The 23,554-nt window shown below is 42.4% G+C and overlaps 1 long non-coding RNA gene across 1 annotated transcript; it reads left to right on the forward strand.

Moving 5' to 3' along the window:
• Positions 1-3,493: 3,493 nt before the first annotated feature.
• On the forward strand, positions 3,494-6,260 carry LOC104871313. Its single transcript, XR_782822.3, has 3 exons — positions 3,494-3,577; positions 4,312-4,386; positions 5,872-6,260. It is a non-coding gene; the product is annotated as an uncharacterized LOC104871313 (long non-coding RNA).
• The last annotated feature ends 17,294 nt before the right edge of the window (positions 6,261-23,554 follow it).

Below are 23,554 nucleotides of genomic sequence, written 5' to 3' on the forward strand. Positions count from 1 at the left end.
GTATATATTATTTTTTATTATATATTTAAAATGTATATATATATGTATGTATATATTTCCTTATAAGTAAAGAATCTTTATGTTACCAAAGGGTATAGCAACTTGTTCTGAAAACTTCAATCAATATTGACCTGAAAAATTGCTTTTTAAGCTGCTCTATTAAACCTCAAAAAAGTAACCAGCTAACACCTACAATTGTGCGGAAAAAAATGTCCTTTCTGTAATTCTGCGTATGATGCCAGGATTAGGCAAGCAGCTGATGGCTTGATCTGCCAGGGGCGAACCTGAAGACTGCTGACTCCGGGATGAGAGCCAAAGGTTGCCCTTGGGGTTAAGATAAGCCAGTTAATCTCCTGCCTGAAACAACTAGTCTAGGCGTTGAACTGCATGGGCACTGTACTTGTCAGAGATGTTGTGGATTGACTGCATCCTTATTTCTCCTGCTGTGCAGTCTTGGAATTACAAAGATGTTTTGGATACAAGAGCAGCATAGTTGCTATGACTCAACTAACTCAGCTCCTGAGAATGTCCTAAGGTGCGCTGAGTTTGCACTGCTTCTTAAATATCAGTTCCCAGTTACCAGTGGGGAGAGAAAAATGCCGTGTAACAGGCCTGGCTTGTTTTATTCACACATAAGGAGGTAATAAGGGATCCATAAGCTGGTATTTGTGCTTCTAATACTCAGAGGGGTTCTTCTGGCTGTGAGGATCCTTGAAAGCCATGGAGAGATGCACTTGGGACTGCCGTACACTGATGCCTCTGAATCAGATGAAAAAAAAGCCTGCACCAAATAAGGGCAACCGTTGGATCGCAGCAGAGATCTGGCACAAAATCCTACCCTTAGAAAGAATGGCTGCCCCCGCAAGAAATCAAATAATAGCACATGTTATCAAGGCTGCTGGGGAAAAGGAACCCTTATACCTTGGTGGGAAAGTAAACTAGAACAACCACCATGGTAATTAGTATGGAGTGTCTTCAAAGAATTTAAAATAGAAATTCCAGTCCATCCAGCTATTCCCTTTCTAGGTATCTTCCTGAAAGAGTTAAAAAGAGCATATTACAGCGATGCATGCATTCCCATGTTTATAACAGTACAGCTCATTACAACTAACTTTTGGAAGCTGCCTGTACACCCTTCAGCAGATGAGTAGATAAATAAAATGTGGTATTACACATAATGAAGTACTACTCTGCCATAAAGAAGGATAAATCTCAGTTATTTGTTAAAAAAGGATGCGCCTTGAGACCATAATGTTAAGTGAAATAAATCAGACACATAAGCTTCAATATAGCATAATTTCTCTAATATGAAGGGCCCAAAGTATAATAATGAAGAGCAAAATAAGAGCTAGACAGAACTGTAGAAAACAGGGAAATGGAGCTTTGCCAATTAGGAAATGGCCAGAGGGAGAGGATAGCAAAGAAACAGGAGAGAGATATAAAAGAATTAAGATGTGTAATGTACATGTACTCACTCTCCACAATGAAGGGCACCATTAGGCACTGACATGTATTAAATTAAAAATTTAAAAGATTCTACCCTTCTCTGACATTTTGGCATAAGAATTGCAAAACAGATTAAGCAGCAAAGTGGGTGTTCCTTAGGTCTGGAAGTCTTCCGAGCAACTTAGAATTGAAGACTCCAACCCACAGCAGGGAGGTCACACACTGACTCAGTCCATTTTGATTTATATCTTGTTCAGCATTGGGCCCTTACTTCATCCGTGATGTTCATAGCTAAAACATAGGAACAAAGTCAGATCTTTATGTGCCAGTGAAGATGTTCATGTCAAATAAGAAAAGACTACGGCCAAGAAAAAGGTGAAGGGCCACCATTACGTATACACCGGTACATGGATTGTGGCTGCAGCTGAAACAAAGGAAAGATTCCAGACCCACCTATAAATCTGACTTTCCATTTTCTTCCAACAGTTTACATATTCTTCTTGCATTCAGCTACACCTGTGGCCGCTGCTTGTAGTCTACAGACACACAAGGTTTTGCGCTAGCCTGATTCTTATTCATGCTCCTCTAACCAAATGCATCCTGAGTTCATATGAAAATATTCCACAGACACTTTGGATGGATCCATTGCTTTATCCTCACAGCGTGCCCTTCAGATGTGTTCCCCTGGCCTTGCTGCACCACATTTCATCCAGGGCCAAACTGAAGCCTGGAGTCCTCCACTATTCCTTCACCTCTTCCATCCCACATCCAAGCGCCTGCTAAGTTTAGTTGCTTCTACTGGCCCTGGACTCCGGTGATAGGCAGGGTTCTCTGGGACAAATACACAGCTTCAAATCAACATCCGTGGAAGCAGGAGGAAGGAAGAGGACTGGGAGGGGGGAATGCTGGGAGAGGAGACGCAGCCCCCGGCTTCAGCCAACCCCATGAGGGCCGGGGGCTGACACGGTTTCAGAGTTGTCCCACATAAGACAAAAGTGTCAAGGCCTTCAGGAGGGGATTTGGGTTGTGCATCTCTGTATGTTTCATTTCCTATTTCTTTGCCCCTTCCCCTTTTTTCTGTTTTTTTCAGTACTGGGGATCGAACTCGGGACCTTGTGCTCGTGAGACCCGGAGTGGAGCCACTTACCTAAATCCCTGGCCCCTTCCCCTTTGCTATACAACCCCTTTCAACGTAAACCAGTTTTATGTCATTCCATGTCTCAAAAGGAACTTCATGGTTTTATCCTTATCTACCGTCTCAGGCACAGCACTTAGCCTAGAGCTGTTCCTGAACCAGTCCTAGAAACCAGCAACATGGAACTTCGTGCAGTTTCCTAAAGCCACCACACTCTCCTTTACATCTCTATTCTTTTAGAAGAGTTTTTGTTTTATTATTTATTTACTGGTACCAGGGATTGAACTCAGACCTTGCACTTGCAAGGCAGGCGGTGGAACCACTAAGCAAAATCCCCAGCCCCCTACTCTTCTATTCCATTTACCTGGAAGTCCTTCTCTCATCTTATCTACCTGCTGAATTCATTCTGATTGTTCCTCAGAAATCGTCAAGTTCATTTCCTTAAAATTCTGACACCCCATTTTGAGACAAAGTCAAGTATTTTGCTTTCTGTGGCCTCTCGCCATAAGCTGTAATTATTTGTTTATTTGTCTCATTCTCTAGCATGTGAAAATTCAGAAGACCAGTAACGTGTGTTTGTGCATGTCTATTATAAATTTATAAATTCATACTGTATTCCTTATGCCTAGCACAGTTCCTGGCTCAAAACTAGTTGCTTAAAACATGGAAGGGAGATAGTGGAACTCTAATCGCAGCTACTGTGGAGGCTAACACGGGAGGACTGTGAATTCAAGGCCAGCCTGGGCAAAATAGCAGCATCCTGTCCAAATAAATACATAAATAAGAAAGAGGATTAATCCCTTTCTTCCATCCTTCCTATCTTTTTTGGTATATTGAGGATTGAAACCAGGGACACTCTACTATTAGGCTATATCCTCAGTCCCATTTTTTTTTCTTTAATTTTAGGACAAGTTAACCAGGCTGGCCTTGAACTTGCAATCATCCTGCTTCAGCCTCCTAAGTTGCTGGGATCATAGATGTGAAGCACCATGCCTGGTAAGAAGGACTTTTCCACAGAAACTATGGGCTGCATCCCAATCTACATGTAGGTTGCTTTAATAATGTCTTTATGAGCTCCGTATCTAATTATTTTATCAACAGAAATATTAAGATTTTGTGAAACTTATTCTTGCTACACTTTAGCTTCCACACGATTTGTAGATAACTATGAAAAGAAATCACAAGTTCATAATTATCAAACACAACTGATCCATGATGAATGGTCCCACCAGGGCAGACCTAGAGCTGAGAGCACAAGGAGACTCTTAGGTGAGTTCCTAAGATGTTCAGAGGGATGGTTGGGCTGTCATGGTGAGACAAAAGGCCAAGCAGGCAAGAAACAGCAGGTGAGAAAAGTGCATTGCGGGAGGGAGAGACAGGACAGGGGTTTGACTAAAAGTGAAGGAAGAAACTGTTAAACAGGCCGAAAGCCAGCTTTTTCCTGGAGGCCACCCAGCGGACCTCAGAATGACTAGAAGCAGTGAGCAGCCCTCAGAAGCCTGGCTTGAGGAGCGAATCAAAGCTCTACCTTTGGGGATGTCACGGCAGATGCAGGGAACGAAGCAGAAAATTGTCACCACAGGATGGAGGCCAACGGTGTCTGAGCAGGGCTATGGGGCAGAGACTCCTGACCGGGCAGACAGAGGTTGTCATGGAGGCAGCAGCAGGACTGTGGTAAGGGTGGCGGGAGGCCAACTCCATACTGAATGTGGCCTCTGTCACCTCTCCAGGCACAGAACTGGGAGCGCCCAGGAGAGCTGGAAGCTTTGTTGGAATGGCCCGCGGTGCTCCATCAACAATGGACGGTACGTTCAACTTCATCTTAGCCAGGATCCTGGGAACCAGTGATGTCCAGACTTCCCTCCATAGTAACGGTGAATAGCCAAGAAATACTTTAAGATCTATGCGAGAAATTTAGTTTTCCACTCCACTGAAAGCAAACGCCTTAGCCAGTCCTGTCCTTACTGTACTTTAAGCCTATTTGAAAATACACACTCATAATACAGCCCAATACCAACTCCAAGCAAAGACTGCACACGTTATGTACTGCAAACATATACAGAAAGAAAAGGGAGGGGACCGAGGCGTGGGTGGAAGGGGACAGAAGGTGGAATTAAGGTGTGTTATGTAAGCGTTCCAACATCCCACAAGCACGTAAGCATGATGTACTACATACATGTACTAATAAAAACATAAAGACTCAAAGTCTGATGGGAGAAAGACTGGAAGAAAGCACAGGACTGAGGTGGCTTCTAAAGGAGAAAGAAGCGCGTTCATTGTGCAGAGCTAATGCAGAAATGTGGTTTGCAAATATTGTCTCGTGTTCATAATGACACAGTGTGGTTGAAAATACGGTGAATATTAAAAACATTTTTAAATGTATTATAATAAAACTTTTACTACAATAAAAGACGCATTGCTATGAACCCTCTTAAAAGTCCTCCCCTTCCTTTCAGACACACTTGTCCCATCCGTCATTTTTGCCTCCTAGAAGCCCTTCTGGAGGCCCTCTTTCCTGATGGTCTTCAGCTGTGCTGTAGCGGCCGTCATGATGACAATTTACGGTGCGTTCCTTTCACTGTCGCTTTGACATGAGGGAAGAGCCACGGTGGTGAGGTGGGTGAGGACGCACTGGAGTGTCATTACCAGCTTGCCTTTCCGTCGGATGGCACGTGAAAGAAGCGTTCACCGCATTTGTCATCACACCTGGTGAAGACGCAAAAGAGGACTTCGGAACTGCTCCAGAAATAGGCAAGAACTAGGCAGCAAGTGTGTTTGAAGGGAAGGGGACCACTTTGAGCGTGGTTACTAGCAATGCGTCTCTTACTGTATAGTCTCTCATTTAAATGCACAGCACATCTTCTGATTAGCGCTTCTAGGTCATAACTCAGTGACTGCATTTCTAGTGGTGCAGAGCTCGGGAGGGACTGGGAGCAGCGAGGGGAAGCCGAGCCTCCCTCCACGTGTGCCACTCCTGCTGGGGGCTTTTGGCCAGGGAGGGGAGCTGCGTGTCAGGTGTGTGTGTGTGGCAGGGGACAACACAGGGACAGAGAATGGCTTCCAGGGTCATCCTTGGCATTGGTAGAGCAGGTTGCTTATTTCGTTGCTGGGGATGAGAAATATTTTTATCCACACCCAGGATGACTTTGTGACATGTCGTCATCACAACGGGCAGGTTTCTCGAGAATTCCCTTTCAAGTGTGTTTCTGGCTAGGGTGGGCTTCAAAGGACTTCCCTGGAGTGGGAGAGCAGGAGAGAGGTGGCTGAGTTTTGCAGCTCTCTTCTTCCAGGTGCTCAAACACGAGTCGAGCCACAGCTGGGAAGGAGTTTCCCCAACGCGACGACAGCTCCAAAGCAATCAATAGTGAATCAGTTGCAACGGTGGGGTCCTGACTGACCTAAGTAGAAGTCCTTCAAGGAAGGAAGGGGCGATCTGGTGTAGGCAAGACTCCCGACAGCACGGGGAAGGAAAACTGCGGAGTTCTACGTTCAGCTCATCGGTGTCCCTGACATCTCCCTCCCTGCCCTGATCTCCCGTCAGCTTCTTGGACTCTGGAGCCACCCGTGTTACGCAGCCTCATGGCGAACTTGCTCTGGATTCTGCAGAATACCTAGGTCCCTAGGACAGAGATGGCATGACTAGCTACACGATTCAGTCCTCTTTGGGGGTGGGGTTCTGTCCAGCCTTGTGGGTTCCTGCTGCCTGTGCTTCTGGGGTGCAGGATTCGATGGGGAGAAGGACTTTGCAACGATCGCTGACCCAGGAATTCCTGTGATAAGAGCCCAGGCTCACACAAGAGCATATGCACAAATGCACAGATGTGTGTATGTAAACGCGTGTGTGTTTATTTCTTTGCATGTACACATACATGTGAATATTTATAAAAATACACAAAGTATACATGTGGATTTGACTTCTCTGGTTAAATCTTCACTAATACAATACCTTATTTTCACCATATTTTCATATATGACTTTACAGTTTGCTAAGGACTTCTGCATATTTTATTATATTATGTCAAAGATGAACAAGCTGTGGCCCAGCAGCACTAAATGGCCTGTGCTGTGCCACCCAGCCTGTAGGGGACTTGATCAAGATTTCAATTACTGCTCAGATGTACTCTCCCCTGACAACACTGCTTACAATGGCGATGCGTTCATAGTGCTGTGAAGGAAAATGTTTATAAGAGAAAAATACAATAAAACCTCTTTGCGGAGGTGTAGAGAGAAAAGCACATTGCAAACTGTGTTGAAATACTAGCTTCTCTTCTTATACGTCTAAAAATGATGTGGAATTCAACGCTTGGGCACACAAAGTTCTTAATGAATTCTGAGTTTCACAAAAATGTTTTAAAGATCTAAGTTTAGCAACGAGTTTGCTAATGTATATTATTGTACTCCTTGCGGTAAGATTAGGAAAGGTAAGCAGAGATCTTCAAGAAGTAAGATGCAAAGTCAGAGAATAAAGTACTACACGTATGCACTAGGCATTCTATATTTGTTCATGTGTTGCTCGGATGCAACAATTTTAATTTAAAGAAGTCGCTAGTGGCCATCATGGCCTTGCTACTCTGGAAAAATTTAGTATTTTGATTGACAAGTCAGTATTGAAGGGTTATATGGATATAAAATTATACGTATAATTTTCCCTCTGTGAACAACAATAGGTGTAGAATCTTGGGATGAGGGGACACTTCAGGAAATAACAGCATTTTTAAATTGAAGGGGAAAGGTTGCAAAGGGTGTGCTTGACATCAAGCGGCAATAGCAAATTGTTCTTTGTTTTTCTTCTCTTTCAGCCTTCACACTTGCTGAGAAGGCCACAGCCTGTGGAAGAATGGAAATTTTAGAAGTTCTTTTTTCTGGCTGCCAAATCCACCTCTTCTTCTTGGAAATTGCAGTTCACACCTCTGAGTCGTAGTGAAGACCACTGATTACAGAACTGTCCCGGGCCACAGTGGTGGTGCCAGGCCCAAATGGAGAGGACTTCAGACCTCAGCAGGGCCTGGGAAGTCCTTCCCAGTTATCTTTTTCTTTTTTAATTTTAATTTTTAAGGTACATGTTTGGAGCACAGGATTACATTAATTATGAGTAGTTGGTACATGCTCACGGTGCATCTTAGCTCTTCTTACATCTCCTCCCTCCCATCCTCCCCCACCTCCCTCTCTTGGTCCCTTTCCCACTTGCAAAAGTCTATTTCCCTACCTCCTATTGTCTACATTTTATCTAGCTCTTTATTTATGCTTTGGATTTCTCATATAAGAGAAACCATTGGATGTTTTGGCTTTTGTGTGTGATTTATTTCACTTGATATTATGGTCCCAAGGTGCGTCCATTTCCTCATGAATGATTTGGGCCTGGCCTTCTTTATGGCAGACTAGTACTCTGTTGCACTTCCATATGTTTTCTTTATCCACTCACCTGCTGATGGACACATAAGATCCAGAGGGCTCTGGCTGTGCCTGTGGAGAAGCTATGGAAGATGGCGGGCAGTGACGGTAGTTGTGTTCTCCAGAGAAGCAAATAAAGCTAACTTGCACAGAGAGCTTCAGGAGAAAGGGTCAGCAGGAGGCAAATCTGACTGTCCTCCCTTGGGCAGCTCACTTTTGGATGACTATGCGTGTTTTTCAAAGAGCAATGCAAGAGCATTGAAGAGCAGGGAAGGGCTAGAAGCCCTGTCTGTTTCTAGACACTTGTAGGTGAACTTGGGGCTGAGTTACAGCTGCTTAGGGGCCTGTGCAAAAACGTGAGGAGTTTGTTCGGAGCTTGCAGATCTGTGGTCTGCAGAGATTTCCTCAGCAAAGGGCCATGTGGAAGGTCGATCCTTAGGGAAAGTGGGTAGGACAACAAGATCTGAAAGAAAGAACAAATGTGTCTGCATCAGTTAGTTTTCCACCCCTGTGACAAAATTGCTGACAAAACCAAATTGCAGTCAGGAAGGCAGACTTGGGTTCACAGCTTGAGAAGTTTCTGTCCATGACTGGCTGGCCCCGATGCTTTCAGTGTGGAGTGAAGCAGAAAGGTCATGGTGGGGAACCGCCTGGAGGGCAGACATGGTGGAGGAGGCCGCTCACTTCATGGCAGCTGGCAGGGAGGGAGAGGAAGAGAACTTTCCAAGGCACGACCAATGTCTTCCAACTAGGCTCCATCCCCTAACGTTTCCGCCAGCTCCTGGTGAGGCCATCAAATTACTGTTCCATCAGTGGCTTGACCCATGGATGAAAAGGGTGCCCTCGTGATCCAATTCCTCCCCACAGGCCCTGGCTCTGAACACTGCTGCCTTAGGGACCAAACTTTCCCCACACAAGGCTTTGTGGAACATTGTAGACGCAAACCGCACAGTGGTGTTTCAATAAGGTCTCTTTTCTTGAAGGGCAAAAATTGGGGGAAACTTACTGAAGGAGATAATATTTGAATGTGAAGGAGAAAAGTTATGGAAGGATAAATTTTGGAAGGTCCAGGTTATTTTGTGGCTGTGGGACTTGGGACCAATTTGAAGGAGTCACCTCTCAGAGGGCAGCTGTAACACTGAGAAAGATGGTTAATATGCAGCCGAGACCAACTTTTCTGCAAAGGCAGTAAGATGTACCGTAGCATGTGAAGCAGATCACTGTAGAGCAATTGAACCATGACTTTTGTGTGCTTTCCATCTCAAGCTTATCTCCATCTGAGGTCTGTAGAAAGTCTTTTCCCATTTACATAACAAGGCAAGAGATTATTACAACTAAAATTAGATCCACGGATTGCTATGCCTAGTGCTTTGTACCATAATCAAATTATGATAAAATAGCTTTTATTACTTTATAGCTCTATAATACAGTTATGTTCCTTAGCAGTTTGTTTAGAAGGAGAGGGGTGGTAGTACTATCGTACTGTATTAGCGAATTGCTGAGTTTGGGCCAACTTGGCAACCTTGCTTGATTTGCACAGAGACACTAGAAGAGTGGGGAGGAGTATGATAAAGTCTCATTTGTTCTCCTTTCTTGCTGCACAGCCTCTTTTCCTTTTTTCAAAAATTGGGCCGCTGCTCATGAGTTCTTCCTGCTCACTCTTATCGCTTATGGTGATGACACGATACTGACAGAACAGTTCCTGTTTGTCTGCTGTGAACAGATAAAGTCAAAAGCCCTCTGCTTTCCTAGCCCTGTGGAATCCTTAGCTGTTTTCTCCCAGACTGTGAGCAAGGTGAGCCACACAAACTGAGTCATCAGGTGCCTTCTTCCTGTAAAAATGCAAATGTGGGAGGAGAGAGAAAACACACAGGGAGATCTGAGGAAAGAAGTGCGTCAGTGAGAAAGGAGAGAAAAATGGAAATTAAAACTGAGTCCTAGGTAAAAACCATCCCAAAAAGAACAGGGGGAAAAAAAAAAAACAACACTACAAGGATAAGGAAGGAGGGAGAAGGAGATAGATGGTCCTACAATACCAAGGGAGTTTACACCACAGTGGGAGAGCAGAGCTCCACACCATTTGGGGCTCTGAAAATTTCTTGATGGCTCTGCAGTCTAGCCTTCATCCCCACCTTACTTCATTTTACCATTAATGCCAAAGGTAGCAGGAGATGCAGTGGTGGCATTTTCTCCTAATTTAATTTCCAGTTCCCGAACTCAGTTACTGACTCTTTAGAGCCCGAGGGAGGATGACGCTTCCTTAAAGCCTTGGCTGTTAACTTTCACTTTTCTTTTCAACCTCCTTAGATTTCCAGAGGTGTCGCACTCATCCTCAAGCACGGCACAGTGGCTAAACTATGTAAAATAGCACTGTTGGTGGTGGTGGTGAAAAGCAACACCTACCACAATGTCATGGAGATTGACTTTGACTGTATCTAGTGATGTCACCGGATGTAGTCCAGGTGCAGATGACACAAATGATAGGGCATGAAATTTGTCACAGGCTTCCTGCTGCACAGCCACATCCTGTGACTTCCTTCACTGTGTCCTGCAGGTAACGATGGAGTAGGAAAACTTGCTGTCTGGTGGGGTCTTCATGTGCGTGGCTGGTGGGCAGCCACACAGCACACAGAAGCCTCACTGCAGCGGCCTTCAGAAGTGACTGTCTGGCTGGCCGGGTCCACACTGGGCCTCAGGGTTCTGATGTCACTGGTGTGGGTGGCCCATTTCCGTGTATGAGGAGATTCTCTAACTCAGAACATTAGAAGCTGGCATTTTTTGACTTCTTGTGAATGGTTTAAGGCTCCAGTGAGAGCTGTACAAAACTGAGATGTACATAACGGTGTCTTGAGGTCAGTCTGCCCACACCCTTCGGGGAAGCAGCTCTACGCTCGACCAGCCAGAGATCCTGGCGGGTGGCCCTGTCTCAGACTGTCCAGCACAACCGGGAGGTTTTCCTGCCTTGGCATTCACTGTGCTGCTGAATCCCTGTGCCTCTGCTCATTGAGACAAGCTGTTTCTTCTCCACTGATGCCATGTTCTGTCCTTTTGTGACACAGAAAGACGGCTGAAAGCCATCTCACTGGACCTGTGAAGACCGGTGGTCTCGGCACTACCCGTAGGAAAGCCTGATCCTTCTGTGAACATCGGGGATCCAGGGTTCTGTGTGCAGAAATTCTTTTGGGCAGTATAATGGATATTCACTCTTCTGAAACACTAGCTGTGTGAAGATGACTTTAAAGGATGTATCGTGATATAAAAGTTATAACGTTACATAGAGGCTAAGATAGGTTATATTTTATTCTTAAAGAAATGATGAGACAAAAATCACACTTATTTGACAGAATCACATATCAGATGCATTTGGACTCTTCTCTAGAGGAGTATTTTACAAGCTTGTTTAAGAATTTACAATAAGAAATTTCCCGTCACGACTCATTTATCACAGTGCATACAGTTCTTGCTAAGAAACAGTGCGATATGTTCTGGTTATTTCTCTTCTATTTATTCATTTAAAGATGCTAATTACAACTGTTAGGGTTTAGATCTAAACTGTTCCCCAAAAGGCTCCTGTGCTCAGAGCTGGGACTTTTGGAGGTGACTTCATTGTGGGTTCAGAGCTGAATGTGCCCTTAGGAGCTGGGGCCTTGTCAAAGAGGCATCCAGGGGCCGTGATCCAGAAGGGCTTCTCTCCCTCCTGAGCACTTCCCTTCCTCTCTGCTTCCGGCAGCCAGGATGTGAACAGTTTTCCTCCTCTATTTCCCTTTGCCATAGTGTTTCTGCCTTGGAACTACATAACCAAGGATTGAAACTATGAGCTAAGAGAAACCTCTCCTCCTTTAAACTGTGGATGTCGGGTATTGTGTCTTGGTGGCTGGAAAGTGACTAAGACAACCCAACCCACAAATCTACCCACCAATGAGTAGAGGCACAATTTTCAGAAAAATAATCACAAAAGGGGAAAATAATCCACAGAGAGTGGAAATTAACTAATAGATACATGAGTCTAAATTCTGAACACACAGTGGGTGTTTTCTTTCTGGTATATTAGGTATTCAATTGAATTCCTACTTTTAAAAGATATTGATAGTAACTGGCCCCTTGATTTTTCAAACCCATTTGTGGATAAACACAGCTTTAAGGCTGTTTGTGCTGATAAAGATCATTTTACTTAATCTTTAAAATAACACCGTGAAGTAAATGTTTATCAGATGAAGAAACTGACACTGTGAGGTAGGCAATTTACTTCAGGTCATGATAGTTTATAGTATTTCATGGAGCCAGGTTCTCCCTCAGTGCAGTGACTCTGTCCCCACCACACAGCCCAAGAGGAGGGGTGGATCAGAATCACCTGAGGAGTCCTTTCCAATCACACAATCACCTCCCCATCCCCTGGCCCTCAAACTCCAAACCACAAATGGCTACTGCTTACATTAAAGGAGAAGGAGAGAGCTTTTATCTACCCTTAGTATTCTAAATGGTCCTCATCTCTGTACACCCCAAAGTGATATCTTTGTGCTATAGCAGTTGGCTTATATAACTTTTCATTAATATCTCACAACATATCAAAATAAAACTTGAAAAGTAAATTAGTTAGTTAAAAAATAAACAACACCTCAACTTATGACCCTTTGGAGATATTATTGCTTTCAGTAAAGATGATATCTACAAGGTAAGCCAGGCATTACACTGCGACTCCAGTGGCCAGCAGTGGTCAGGTCCTGTGTGACCAGGTTGTGGGATGGAGCTGTTGCTCATCGTCAGTATTTTAAGTCAGCGAAATCTGATCTGGAGCAGAGTGCATGGAGCAGATAGGTGAGTGAATACACACACAGAAAAATTCATTTGCAGAACACATTTGGCACAAGTTGAAATACGAGCCATATATGTAGCAAGTATTTCATTTGCTGAAGAACTAATATATAGTCAAAGCAATTTAGAAAAGAATAACAGAAAAGTTGAAATATATTTAAAAATATATTCAAGTAGTTAAGTAGACACCTCATTAGGCATCAAAGTTAATTTTAAAAAAATTAACAGTGGACATGAAAATTATAACGTTAATACAAAAGAAGAAAAGGAAGCAGGAGAAAACAATGTTAATGTTAAGGAATACATATGGATGAGTTTTCAATCATTTTTAAAATCAAAAACAGTTTAAAAACTGATCTATCTACATTTTAGTCATTTGAAAACTTTTACCATATTGGTTAACTGATTAAAAAAAAAGGATTTCCTTTTAATATAGAGATTTTAGTGTATTCATATATATAATGTTATATATAAAAGCAGAGTACATGATTAAGAGAACATATTTTACATTTGGATAACAGAAGAGATGATGTGGATTGAATTGAATTTGGGGGATATCTCGTGACTTGAGTACTACTTAAAAGTCTTCTCTGGAATTATGTTAATGGTGTGATCTCCCAGAAATTTGAAAATAGAGTCACTCACATGTCTATTTTAAATTTTGTAATTATTTAAGGAAAACTCGGTGTATTTCTCCACTCCAACCCCCTTAACTTGACTGCACCAAGGCTTCTATATTTCACTTGCTGGAGCAGTAGTTGGCTTGCTGGGCACCACCAAGGCTCGCTGGTTTTTCTCTCTTTCTGATGCATTGGGGGAGGATGCTGCCTCGCACCCTGGAATGTGGGTACACTCATGCAGTGTGCTTCAGCTACTGTGTGTGAGTGCCGTGTGCCAGTCCCAAGCTTCAGAGTCTCGGTGGGGTTTTCCGTGTGCTTTTAGCCCCTGGTGTCAAGGTGGGAGGGCACATGCTTTGTGCATTGAGTGCTTCAGACAGTTTCCCACTCATGGTCTTCAAACTCAGAAGGGGCAAGCAGTTTGCCACAGCATAATCAAGACCATGCTACTACAGTATGTAAATAAAAAGCTGATTAGAGAAAGGAATCCTAAAACATATATAACTCTAAACTTTTTAGTTATAGTAAATAAATATTTAAAAAATGACCAGTATGCTTGTTGTTGACTAGGACGTTTCTTCCATGGTGACTTCACTGCCTGGGCTTCCACAGTGTTCTGTGCATGACCATGCAGGTAACGATTTACAGAGCATTTTGCCGGGGAGGCACAGGTGAAGTGACAAGTGCAGATTCTGCGGGCTCCTCCTCCTCACCTCTTGATCCCACCAAGACCACTTTGACAGCACTTCTTCAAGAGATTTAGCCCTTATCGAATCTTGCCAATACATTCTCCTTCATTTTCATACAATCACTTCTCATTCTTTTCACATTTGAATTTTATTAGCTTCTGTATTATTTCATTAAATTATAGAATTCAAGTAATAAGTACAAATGGCAGAAACAAATTAGAAAGAAACAGAACCGATTCTTACAGGCATGTCACTCATCAGGTGAGAGGAGAGGACCGGAGACCCTCGGACACAGCCTGCTGCTCATGGTGCTGACCCTGACTTACGGACCAGAGAGAATCAGTATGTGGGACACCAACCCTGAGTGTATTCTCAGATTCCCGAGATGACATTTCTCCTCTCTCCTGCACAGGGACTGCTCACACCCAGTCCCCTTCCCACTCAGGCTGGGAATGAAATGCCCTATTGCAGCCTGGGACTGGCTTCCTGAGCGGCTCCCAGGGGGCCCAGGGAGCCCATTGAAAGTGCTGGAAGAGAAGGCAACTAGTATGGTGCATCACAGCGGATGGGGGATGAAAGACAGGGGCCGGCCAAGCAGATCTCTCCTCTTTCCTTCCCTCATGGACAACGAGGAGAGCTTCTCTTTCAGGCTTTCAGGAGAGAGCCCTTTGTGTGAGCAGGCATCTCTGCCCAAGGGATCGTTCTTATGTCTCTTGTACGCTTTGTGAAGTGGTGGCCGGCACCGTAATGACTGCCATTCCTCTATGTCTTTCGCTGCCTCACCTCTTCCTGTTCCCCATCTTCATTATCTGGGGTTTATACAGCCCCAGAGTCAGCACTTTAATCCCTGCCTTCTAGAGAAATGTGCAAAGATAGCCAGCTAGTCTGTTGGGTCAGCTAAACAGAGGCTCATTTAAAGAGCTTTTATAGGAGCAGCCCTCGTGATAGGTGAGGGGGTAGGAGGGGCCCCGAGGAGTGGTGGAATATCTGGATGATCTATAGTCTGCTGGGCTCAGCTAGGCAACACAACCCACGCTGAGATGTCTAGAATTAACAGAGTCCCAAAGGACAAAGAGGAAAAGTACATCACTGGAGAAGCGAGCTTCACAGTCCCATAGGAAGGCAGAGGCACAGAACAGGAGTAATAATAACAATAATGGTAATGAAAATAACTAACGTTTACCGATCACCACTATGCTCTGGCTACAATGTTAAGCACTTTACAAAACTTGACTAATCGCTCTAAAAAAAATCCTCGAACAGGTACTGTCCATGTGCTAGTTTTCAGATGAAGACACTGAGGCTTAGGAAACTACAAAGATCGAGTCTTAAGCACAGAACAAGAGTGTACAGGAAGGTATTCGAGTGGTATCTGAGGCATGTGATAGAAATACAGTACCATCTGCAGCACCAGGAGCAATTTCTTCGATCTCAGACAGGGGAACCGCTTCCTAAAACAGGACAGCTTGGGGATGACTGCTGAGGGCAGGCAGAAGCTCTCTAAGCAATTGTTTAGAATTGGGAATGGTAAATCAGAGCCATCTGGTATAAGCCTCCTCTTGCTGAAAGACTGTTCCTCCTCCTCCTTCTCCTCCTCCTCCTCCTCCTGCTCCTCCTCCTTCCTCTGGGTAAACACTACTACTTAGCTACATCTGCAACCCTTCAAAACTTTTTTTTAAAAAATTTGAGACACTAGATTCCCTAGGCTGACCCCACACTCGGAGTCCTCCTTGTTCAGCCTCAGAGCAGCTGAGGTCGCAGGCACGCACCATGGCACTCCGCTGCTTCTACTTTTTATAGTAACCGGAATAGATAACGAGAGCTTCCAAAGTTTACTATTTCATTTATTCAGTCATTTGACAAACATAAGAGGAATTTGTTCACAGATGTGAAATTGTGGCAGCGTGGATGTACAGGTAACTGAGGTGCAGTCCACACCTTAGAGCGGTCACAGGTTGGTGGAGAAGACAGCAAAGTCCTCAAAAAATTATATTAAAAGTAGCATTAAGCTCGGGGTATGGAGAAGAGAGGAGTGTATTAACCCCGTCCTGCTGCTGGAAGAATGCAGAGATTTGCCAGAGTCCCGAGGACTGGTCTGCTGCTCCAGAAAATGAGGGAAGTCAAGGACATTCCAGTCAAAGGAAGAGCACAAGGAAGGAAAAGCAATCATCAACGAGGATGGCCAGAATAGCCCATGGCATAGTGGATTTAGATAAAGGCAGAGTGACCATACCACTCACCCACAAAACCGGAGGGAGGCTTTCAAAAGTGGACAAGTGGTGCCTTTCAAAATTACTCTTGGATTACAGAAATAAGCCAAAGTACCCCAGGTAAACCAAGATATTTGGTCACCCCAAGTTAAGAGATTGTGGGATAGAAAGGGTCTGGGATCCCATAGAGTGGATATCAACATAAGCTTGAATGGTACAAATCAGCCCATACCATAACCATTGGCTCTTATATAACTGACACTACACAGTTTGCTTTCTGCTAGAAGTAGACTATGAAACAGAGATTCGTGTTTAAGTAGTTTATTTGTAGATGAGTCCTGAAAACACCTTAGGGGACTAGGAGTAGGAAAGTGGGACAAAATGGGGAGAGGTCCCACAATAGGTGTGGGCAATGAGCTCCTTTCCACACAGGAACTCTGCACTGCTGTTGAATCTGTCTTGGAGGTTGTGGGTGTTGCCCAGACTGGAGTGAAGGCTACATTGGGAGGGCCGCTCATTCTGAGGAATTTCCAGTCAGCTGCATGTGTGGGAGGGACCGGGCTCATGGCCAGAGAAAGCCGCAGGTGAAGAGACACTGGCAGGGAAACTCAAACGTCAAAGACTGAGAGGCACAGGGCCCCAGAGATGTCTGTACCGCTGGGAGGGCTGTCTTAGGGAAGGAGGGGAGAAGGAGGAACCAAATAAATATACCTCCCACAGCTAAGTCAGAAGATGAATCCACACACCATGTACGAAATGGAAAATTTCTCAATCAATGGAGTAGATTTTGTTTGTTACAGCCCAAAAGTTTATGGCTACTGAAATATTAGAAAGATGTATTACTTGGCTTTCGTTGTTGTAAAAATTACCAATGTGACTATGGCAGTTTTTCAAAGGACTCCTTTTTCCCAGAAGAGAGGGGGCAGGGAGGGAGGAATTCAGACATCTCCCTAGTAATACAAAACAACCTAGACAAGGAACATAACCTGTCCTTGGGCATTTAGTGAGCTGTAGAAAGATGAGGAAAGAACGTTTCCTGCCTTAGCCTCTTGGCTTTGTCAGCTACTCAACTGTGTCTAACTTCTCTGGAAAACCAGCATAAAGTAAATTGTTATATGGTGCCTTTTGAAAAGGCCTGGTAGATATTCTAATATTAAGGTTTCCCTTTAAGACAGGCACATGTGTTTTCATGGAGGAAGAGGTTAACACCAACATTATCTTATGAAAAAAGAAAACCGAAACTCCAACATCACGCTGAGAGTTTTTGATAGAATCGGGATTATGATCCAAGATTTGTTCCTCTCTTATATGTATATTATTGTTTCCACATTAGCAAGTTCACATTTTGTGCTCATAGAGAAGTTATTATACAATGTGATCCAGACCTGGGGATTACAATAGCTTATATTTTATTGAAGATGGGCACTCTGATGCAAAGTGACCTTGTCATATTTAAATTCTGTGCCAAGAAAGTTGGTGTAGCAAAAAAGAAGTGTTTTCCCTTACATGTGCGGTGCTTCTAATTCTAAGACTTTGCATACAGCATATATGTACAGTGATGTACCTCCTGACATTTCATGTAGTGATATAAAGATCTGTTTGGTTAAACCACTGTGACTTGGGATGATAGCCTAATTGAAGTCATACACAAAAAAGTTTAACCAAAAAGAATAATAGGATATCTAGCTAGTTGGAGAGAGGAGTCCAAGGAGAAAAAAAACATCCAATTATTACTTTCCCAGCGTATATTTAAGGGAAACTCAAAGCTGCAGAAATCTACAATTTATAAGTTTCATGGAGAAAAAAAAATCATGGAAATCTTACTCATGAGAAATGTAGACCCACACAAAAATTTTATGCTAAGTTCTGCAGTGGATGTGAATTTTACATTATCTTTTGGCCTTGATTAAAGTTAGAAGAAGGATTTTGTATGAATTCTTTCTTTGGATTTTTAAAGGTTTGGTTTCAAATCCTGTCTTTCACTTATTGTAGTGTGATTGAACAATTTATTTAATTGTTCTCTGTTTTGTCATCTGTAAAGCATTTCAAACTTTTATTCCCATCTGCTCAGGCAACGTCTGCCATCGATTAAGTATAATTAAAGAGCCTCACTCTAAATAAAACTGTGTTAAAGTATTATCATCAAGGTAACTGACAAAGTAGACACTCAATAAAAAATATTTTTATTCTCAGTCATGTTATGTGCTATTTGTACGTCTTGATACATACTGGAAAAGGAGTAGAAAGACCAGAGGTTTTGGAATTGGTTAAATTTAAAATTATAAATCCTTAACATGCTGCTTTGCAATGTAGTGACTATGGACATTTTTCCAGACTTTCACAGCTCAGTTGTTTCTCTCTAAAATAAAAAGACGTTACCTATTCTTCAATATATATAGAATCGAATTTGTTAGTGAATACTTGAAGTACTTCAATTTTAGTTTTTTCATCTCTAAAATGGGACTTTTAATCATTACATATTATAATTATGAAGGTCAATTTGAAGAATACATTTCAAACTAATTTTAAAGCTACTAGATATTATTAAAATATTCCCTTTTCATTATCATTAAAAGTTCCAGAAGCTGGTGACACATACCTTTAATCCTGACGCGCTGGGAGGCTGAAGCAGAAGGATCTAAAGTTCAATCCCAACCCAAGAAACTTACCGACTTAGTGAGACCCTGTCTCAAAACAAAAAAGAGCTGATGTATAGTTAAGTATGAAGGCTCTGGGTCCAATCCCTGACACTGAAAAAAAATTCTAGAATTTTTAATTTATTTCTGATCAATAATCTTTCACATTTATTCAATAAAGAAACACTATAAATATTTGCTTACTCTCAAACTTAATCTAATTGTGAAGTTGTTGAATATTCTAAATCATTATACAATATTTGTAAAAACTTAATTTGTGAATATTTAAATTCTTAGCAAATATGCTAATGATTATTAATATTACAGTTAAAATTTTGTGCGTAGTTCTTGCAAGCTTCATTTAATCAGTAAGCTCTACCTTATTTTAAATATATGATTTGATTAGCAAATTTCCATTACTTTCTAGGGTCTCATTGCTTTTGAAATAATGGTGTGGAATGTGTTTCTGTAATGAGAGTGATTTTTAGTAAAAGTTCCTCACTTGAAAGAGAAGTTCTGGAAAACTAACTTGGAAGTGCATTTCAGAGATGAATCTGAAGGCCTGGGGTGGACAAGTAAGGGAGAAAATGGGGGCTTCTATTGCTAACTCTGATGCAGGGCTCAGAGAAATCGATTCAGTATGGCTTAAGTCTCCCATTCCGATTGTATTCCCATTGCACTGAAGGCTAAGAGGACCTTTGGGTTACATCGTCAGGTAAGCTTTCCAGGGTTGAAGTTTGCTTCAGCCTACCCACTGTTGACCAACACACCCATTCCTGTTACACTGAACACTAAGAAGAGTTGCAGATTTTCACATTTACTGGAATGGGAGGTTCTCTGCACTGCCTTAGCCTTGGCTACTTAAATATCGATATTGTCAACCACGCTGCTTCTAAACTGGATACTACAGGAAAGCTCTTTTTGGTTGGAAGACCTTGCATTGTACCTCGCCTCCTATATTTGATTGTATTCTTCATAGGAAGTCACTCTCAAAGAATATGTTCTTCCAGCTGCAGAAAGACATCACCACCATCCTAATCCTCTGGGTTTAAATTCAGTTTCAAAAACTTTGTGATGAGATAGGAAAATCAGCCCGAAGATGAACACAGCAAGACAGAATTGGACAACCACTGGGTATCTAAAATACCTTTTACCAATCTTTGAACTGATTTTAATAAAAAGATAATGTGATACAATTATCTGTATAACAACGTTCAGTATTTCAAACAGGAAGGGGTCAAAATTTTTCATTAGTATGCAAAATCGTGCTCTGGATTTGTTCCCAACCCTTTGACCCTATTGTCCTGCTGTATGTGTCTCTCTCTCATGGTGTCTACCTTAGAAATTTATGTCTGAAGATCTTTGGGCTGTGTGTGATAGAAGGTAATTAAGAACACAGTGTCTGCTCCCTTTTTGCATTACATAAGGAAATTTGTCTACTGATACCAACTTATTTATGATTATTATTTTAAAGACTTGCACATGTTTTGCCACCACATTAGGAGAAAGGTCTAAGGGAAACGCATCTGTGCTCTCAAAATCAAACAATTCTTTATCATTATGGAGTTTTATAGTTGCAAGTGTCGTTCCCTAGCAAGTTCACATTTAAAGCTCCTAGTACCATTTTGACAGCAGTATTATAATAAACTCTTGCATAGTAGTTAAAACCTTATACAGAGTCTAGTTTAACTGTCCAGGCACTAAGTAGAACGGACTTCTCACCAACCCTCATATAAACATCCACAGCAAGTAGCAACTAATCCAAGTTTTATGATCAGTAGGAATTGCTAAATAAAAATAATCAGTGTGGTTGTCTTTCTTTTTACACATGCACTGATTTTTCCTGTTTAAAGTTTTGTGTTTTTTTTTCTTTTTTTCTTTTTTGGTACCAGGGATTGAACTCGGGACCTTGTGCTTACAAGGCAGGTGACAGAACAACTGAGCTAAACCCCCAGCACCTGTTTAAAGATTTTTAATTAAGATAGAATCTCTAATTATTTACAGTTTAAATATAATAAACCTAATAAGCTAAAATTATAATAAGTATAAGATAAAACACAAAAGCACACTTAGGTTATTAGATATAAAGATGCATGATCAAATGTACAAAAGTATTTGCATAGGTTATTTATATCCGCATCTGTCTGCTCTGTGTTTCTCTCTACTATCCACATTTTTTCCTATGTATCTGCGTATACGCATGCAGGTATATATCTCCATGAATCTAGGTATGTTTGTTTAAACATTATGTTTAATTTATGAGCACTGAATTTTCCAATCTTTCCAATGTTCAGACAGAATCTTTACAGCTTAATTTTGATTTTCTTACTAGGAAAACTGAAAATTCACCTGAAGTTTGAAGAATTACACATAGTATTTTCATCGCTACCTCTTTTGAAATTATAGCAAAATGTGAAATTGTAAAACGACAAGCGAATATTTCACTGTGTCCCATTTCCTACTGCCTTGAGAGCGTGTGTGTACTAGGTTAACATAAAATGCTGCAAAGAAGTTGCCACGCCTGAGCCAGTGGCTGGCCAACGCCTACACGCAAAGCCCTGGTCCCACTGCACAACTTGAAGTGTTGGAAGCAGTCCTGGGAGACAGAACCTCACTCCTTCCTGGCATTGGTCAGTCAAAGACCAGGAGTCACCAATATTGTATTGATCCATTGTACTGACGTCACCTAAAGAGGTATTTGTGACAATAATATTTCTAAGGTGCTTTCAATCTAAAAATACTTTGTAACGCATGCATCCACATGTAGTGTCCTCATCGTGGGACCTCATTCCTTGTCTGCTTTGGTGGCTCCCCAGTCACCATCTAGGCTTCAACAAGGGAGAATCAAGAAAGAATTGATCCCGAGTCTCTCACATCGTGACAGTCAACCTCCAAAAGCAGGTGCTCAATTCAGTCTCGAGTTAAATCCCTACGATGCTTTCCCTGAAGTGCACACTTCATTGCGTGAGATTTCCCTTACATGAGACCACTCTCGTGGTTTCAGTCCTCTCTGTTCTTTAACTGCAAACCTTCAAAGATGACGGACAAAAGCAGGGCAGCTGAGACACAAGCAGGCATGGCTCATCTCACGAAAGGGCCCCGTTGCCTGTCCTATAGGGCAGTCGCAGATGCTTGGCAGCCGTCCCCGGGTTTCCCTTCTCTTCCAGAGTAGCTTCTGTTTTCATTCATTAACGCTCCAGGCCAAAATCCAGCTGGTAACTTATCCCTCCCAGAGAATTGTGGGCAAGGTTGTAATTATTGCCTAGTTAGGTTCCTGCTCTATTAGACATACATGAGTCACTTTTTATTCTTTTCTCTCTCTCTTTTTTTTTTTTTGTCAAAGTTTCTATCCCTTTCGATTTTTTTCTTTTTTCCCTTATAAATGGGGAAGTCTCTAGACGATTCCCACACTGTCCTCAGTCCAATAGGTTACAAAGGTACCAACACACTAAATAGAAGTGGTACCCTTGGGAAAATCCACTTCTTCTGAAGTTGTTCCTGTTCCAGTGAATGAAGCCTGTCTTTGAGGTTACAAATATGTTTAGCAGCATCTCCATACAAATGGTTACAGGTTGTTGCATTCAGACGCCAAGGAGAAAGCCTTCCTATCCCAGATAGGCATAAGGTGATGAATACACTCCTGGAACAAGAAGCTTTATTTAAAAGACTCTTTGTGTTCTCCTGAGTACCCTAATGAGCTATCCAGGCTGGTGCATCATTGTGGGAACTGTTGGAGAAGTTCTGAGCACTCCTTTCATTAGCCCTGCTCTTCTCTCCTTTGTGGCTGTGACTGTTGTTGACCTCACAGTACTTACCGTTTCCCTGGCCGAATAGAAGAGAAAACATGACTTTCATTTCATGGGCCAAATCACCAGAACCGTCAGCTTTTAAATATGGTGAACACCTCTAGGGCAGACCCAGGAACTTGATTTCTTGCTGCTTTGCCTAGGTGATGTAGAGATTTTGCTGGTGGAAGACGGATGACAAAAACCACTCTGAAAGCTAGCAGACTGCGCTTGTTTGTTAAGTTTTCCAGGCCTACAATCCTCAAACCACTGGTAATTCAATTTGGATACAGCCATTCAGATTGGAACTCTGCAAATAAAGTGATTAAGGCCTTCATACAGATAACTTAGGCTCCAGTGCCTATTTCAAGGGTAACCGTTTGGTGCTTGCTTTATTCAGATGATTCCTCAATTCTTCACTTCATGCTGTACATAGATCCAGCCTTAAGGGTAATGTTTTCTTATCCAGACATTCAGAGACTTAAATTTACATTGTAGTTCATTTACCGAGATGTAATTTACAATTGCACATCTGTAATTGCATAACATTTAGTATTATAGAGGTTGTGAGAAAAGTTCAAAGTTAAGCCAATTTCTGGATCAAGATGATATACATTTCTTGAATAAAATATGCAGACATTTAAGGCTAGATGTAAGATTTCCCCACGTGATTTATGTCTATCATTGCTGTGAGCCTGCATTTCCCCTTGTATATGTGATAACCTACATTGTACCTCAGCACCATACACTGAAAGAGTGTTCCAGGGCTGGGGGTTTAGCTCAATGGTGCCTCTGCCTGCCTTGCAAGAGCAAGGACCTGAGTTCAATCCCCA

Source organism: Fukomys damarensis, unplaced genomic scaffold, assembly GCF_012274545.1.
Source record: "Fukomys damarensis isolate Sample0158 unplaced genomic scaffold, DMR_v1.0_HiC HiC_scaffold_3, whole genome shotgun sequence".
Lineage (NCBI taxonomy): Eukaryota > Metazoa > Chordata > Mammalia > Rodentia > Bathyergidae > Fukomys > Fukomys damarensis.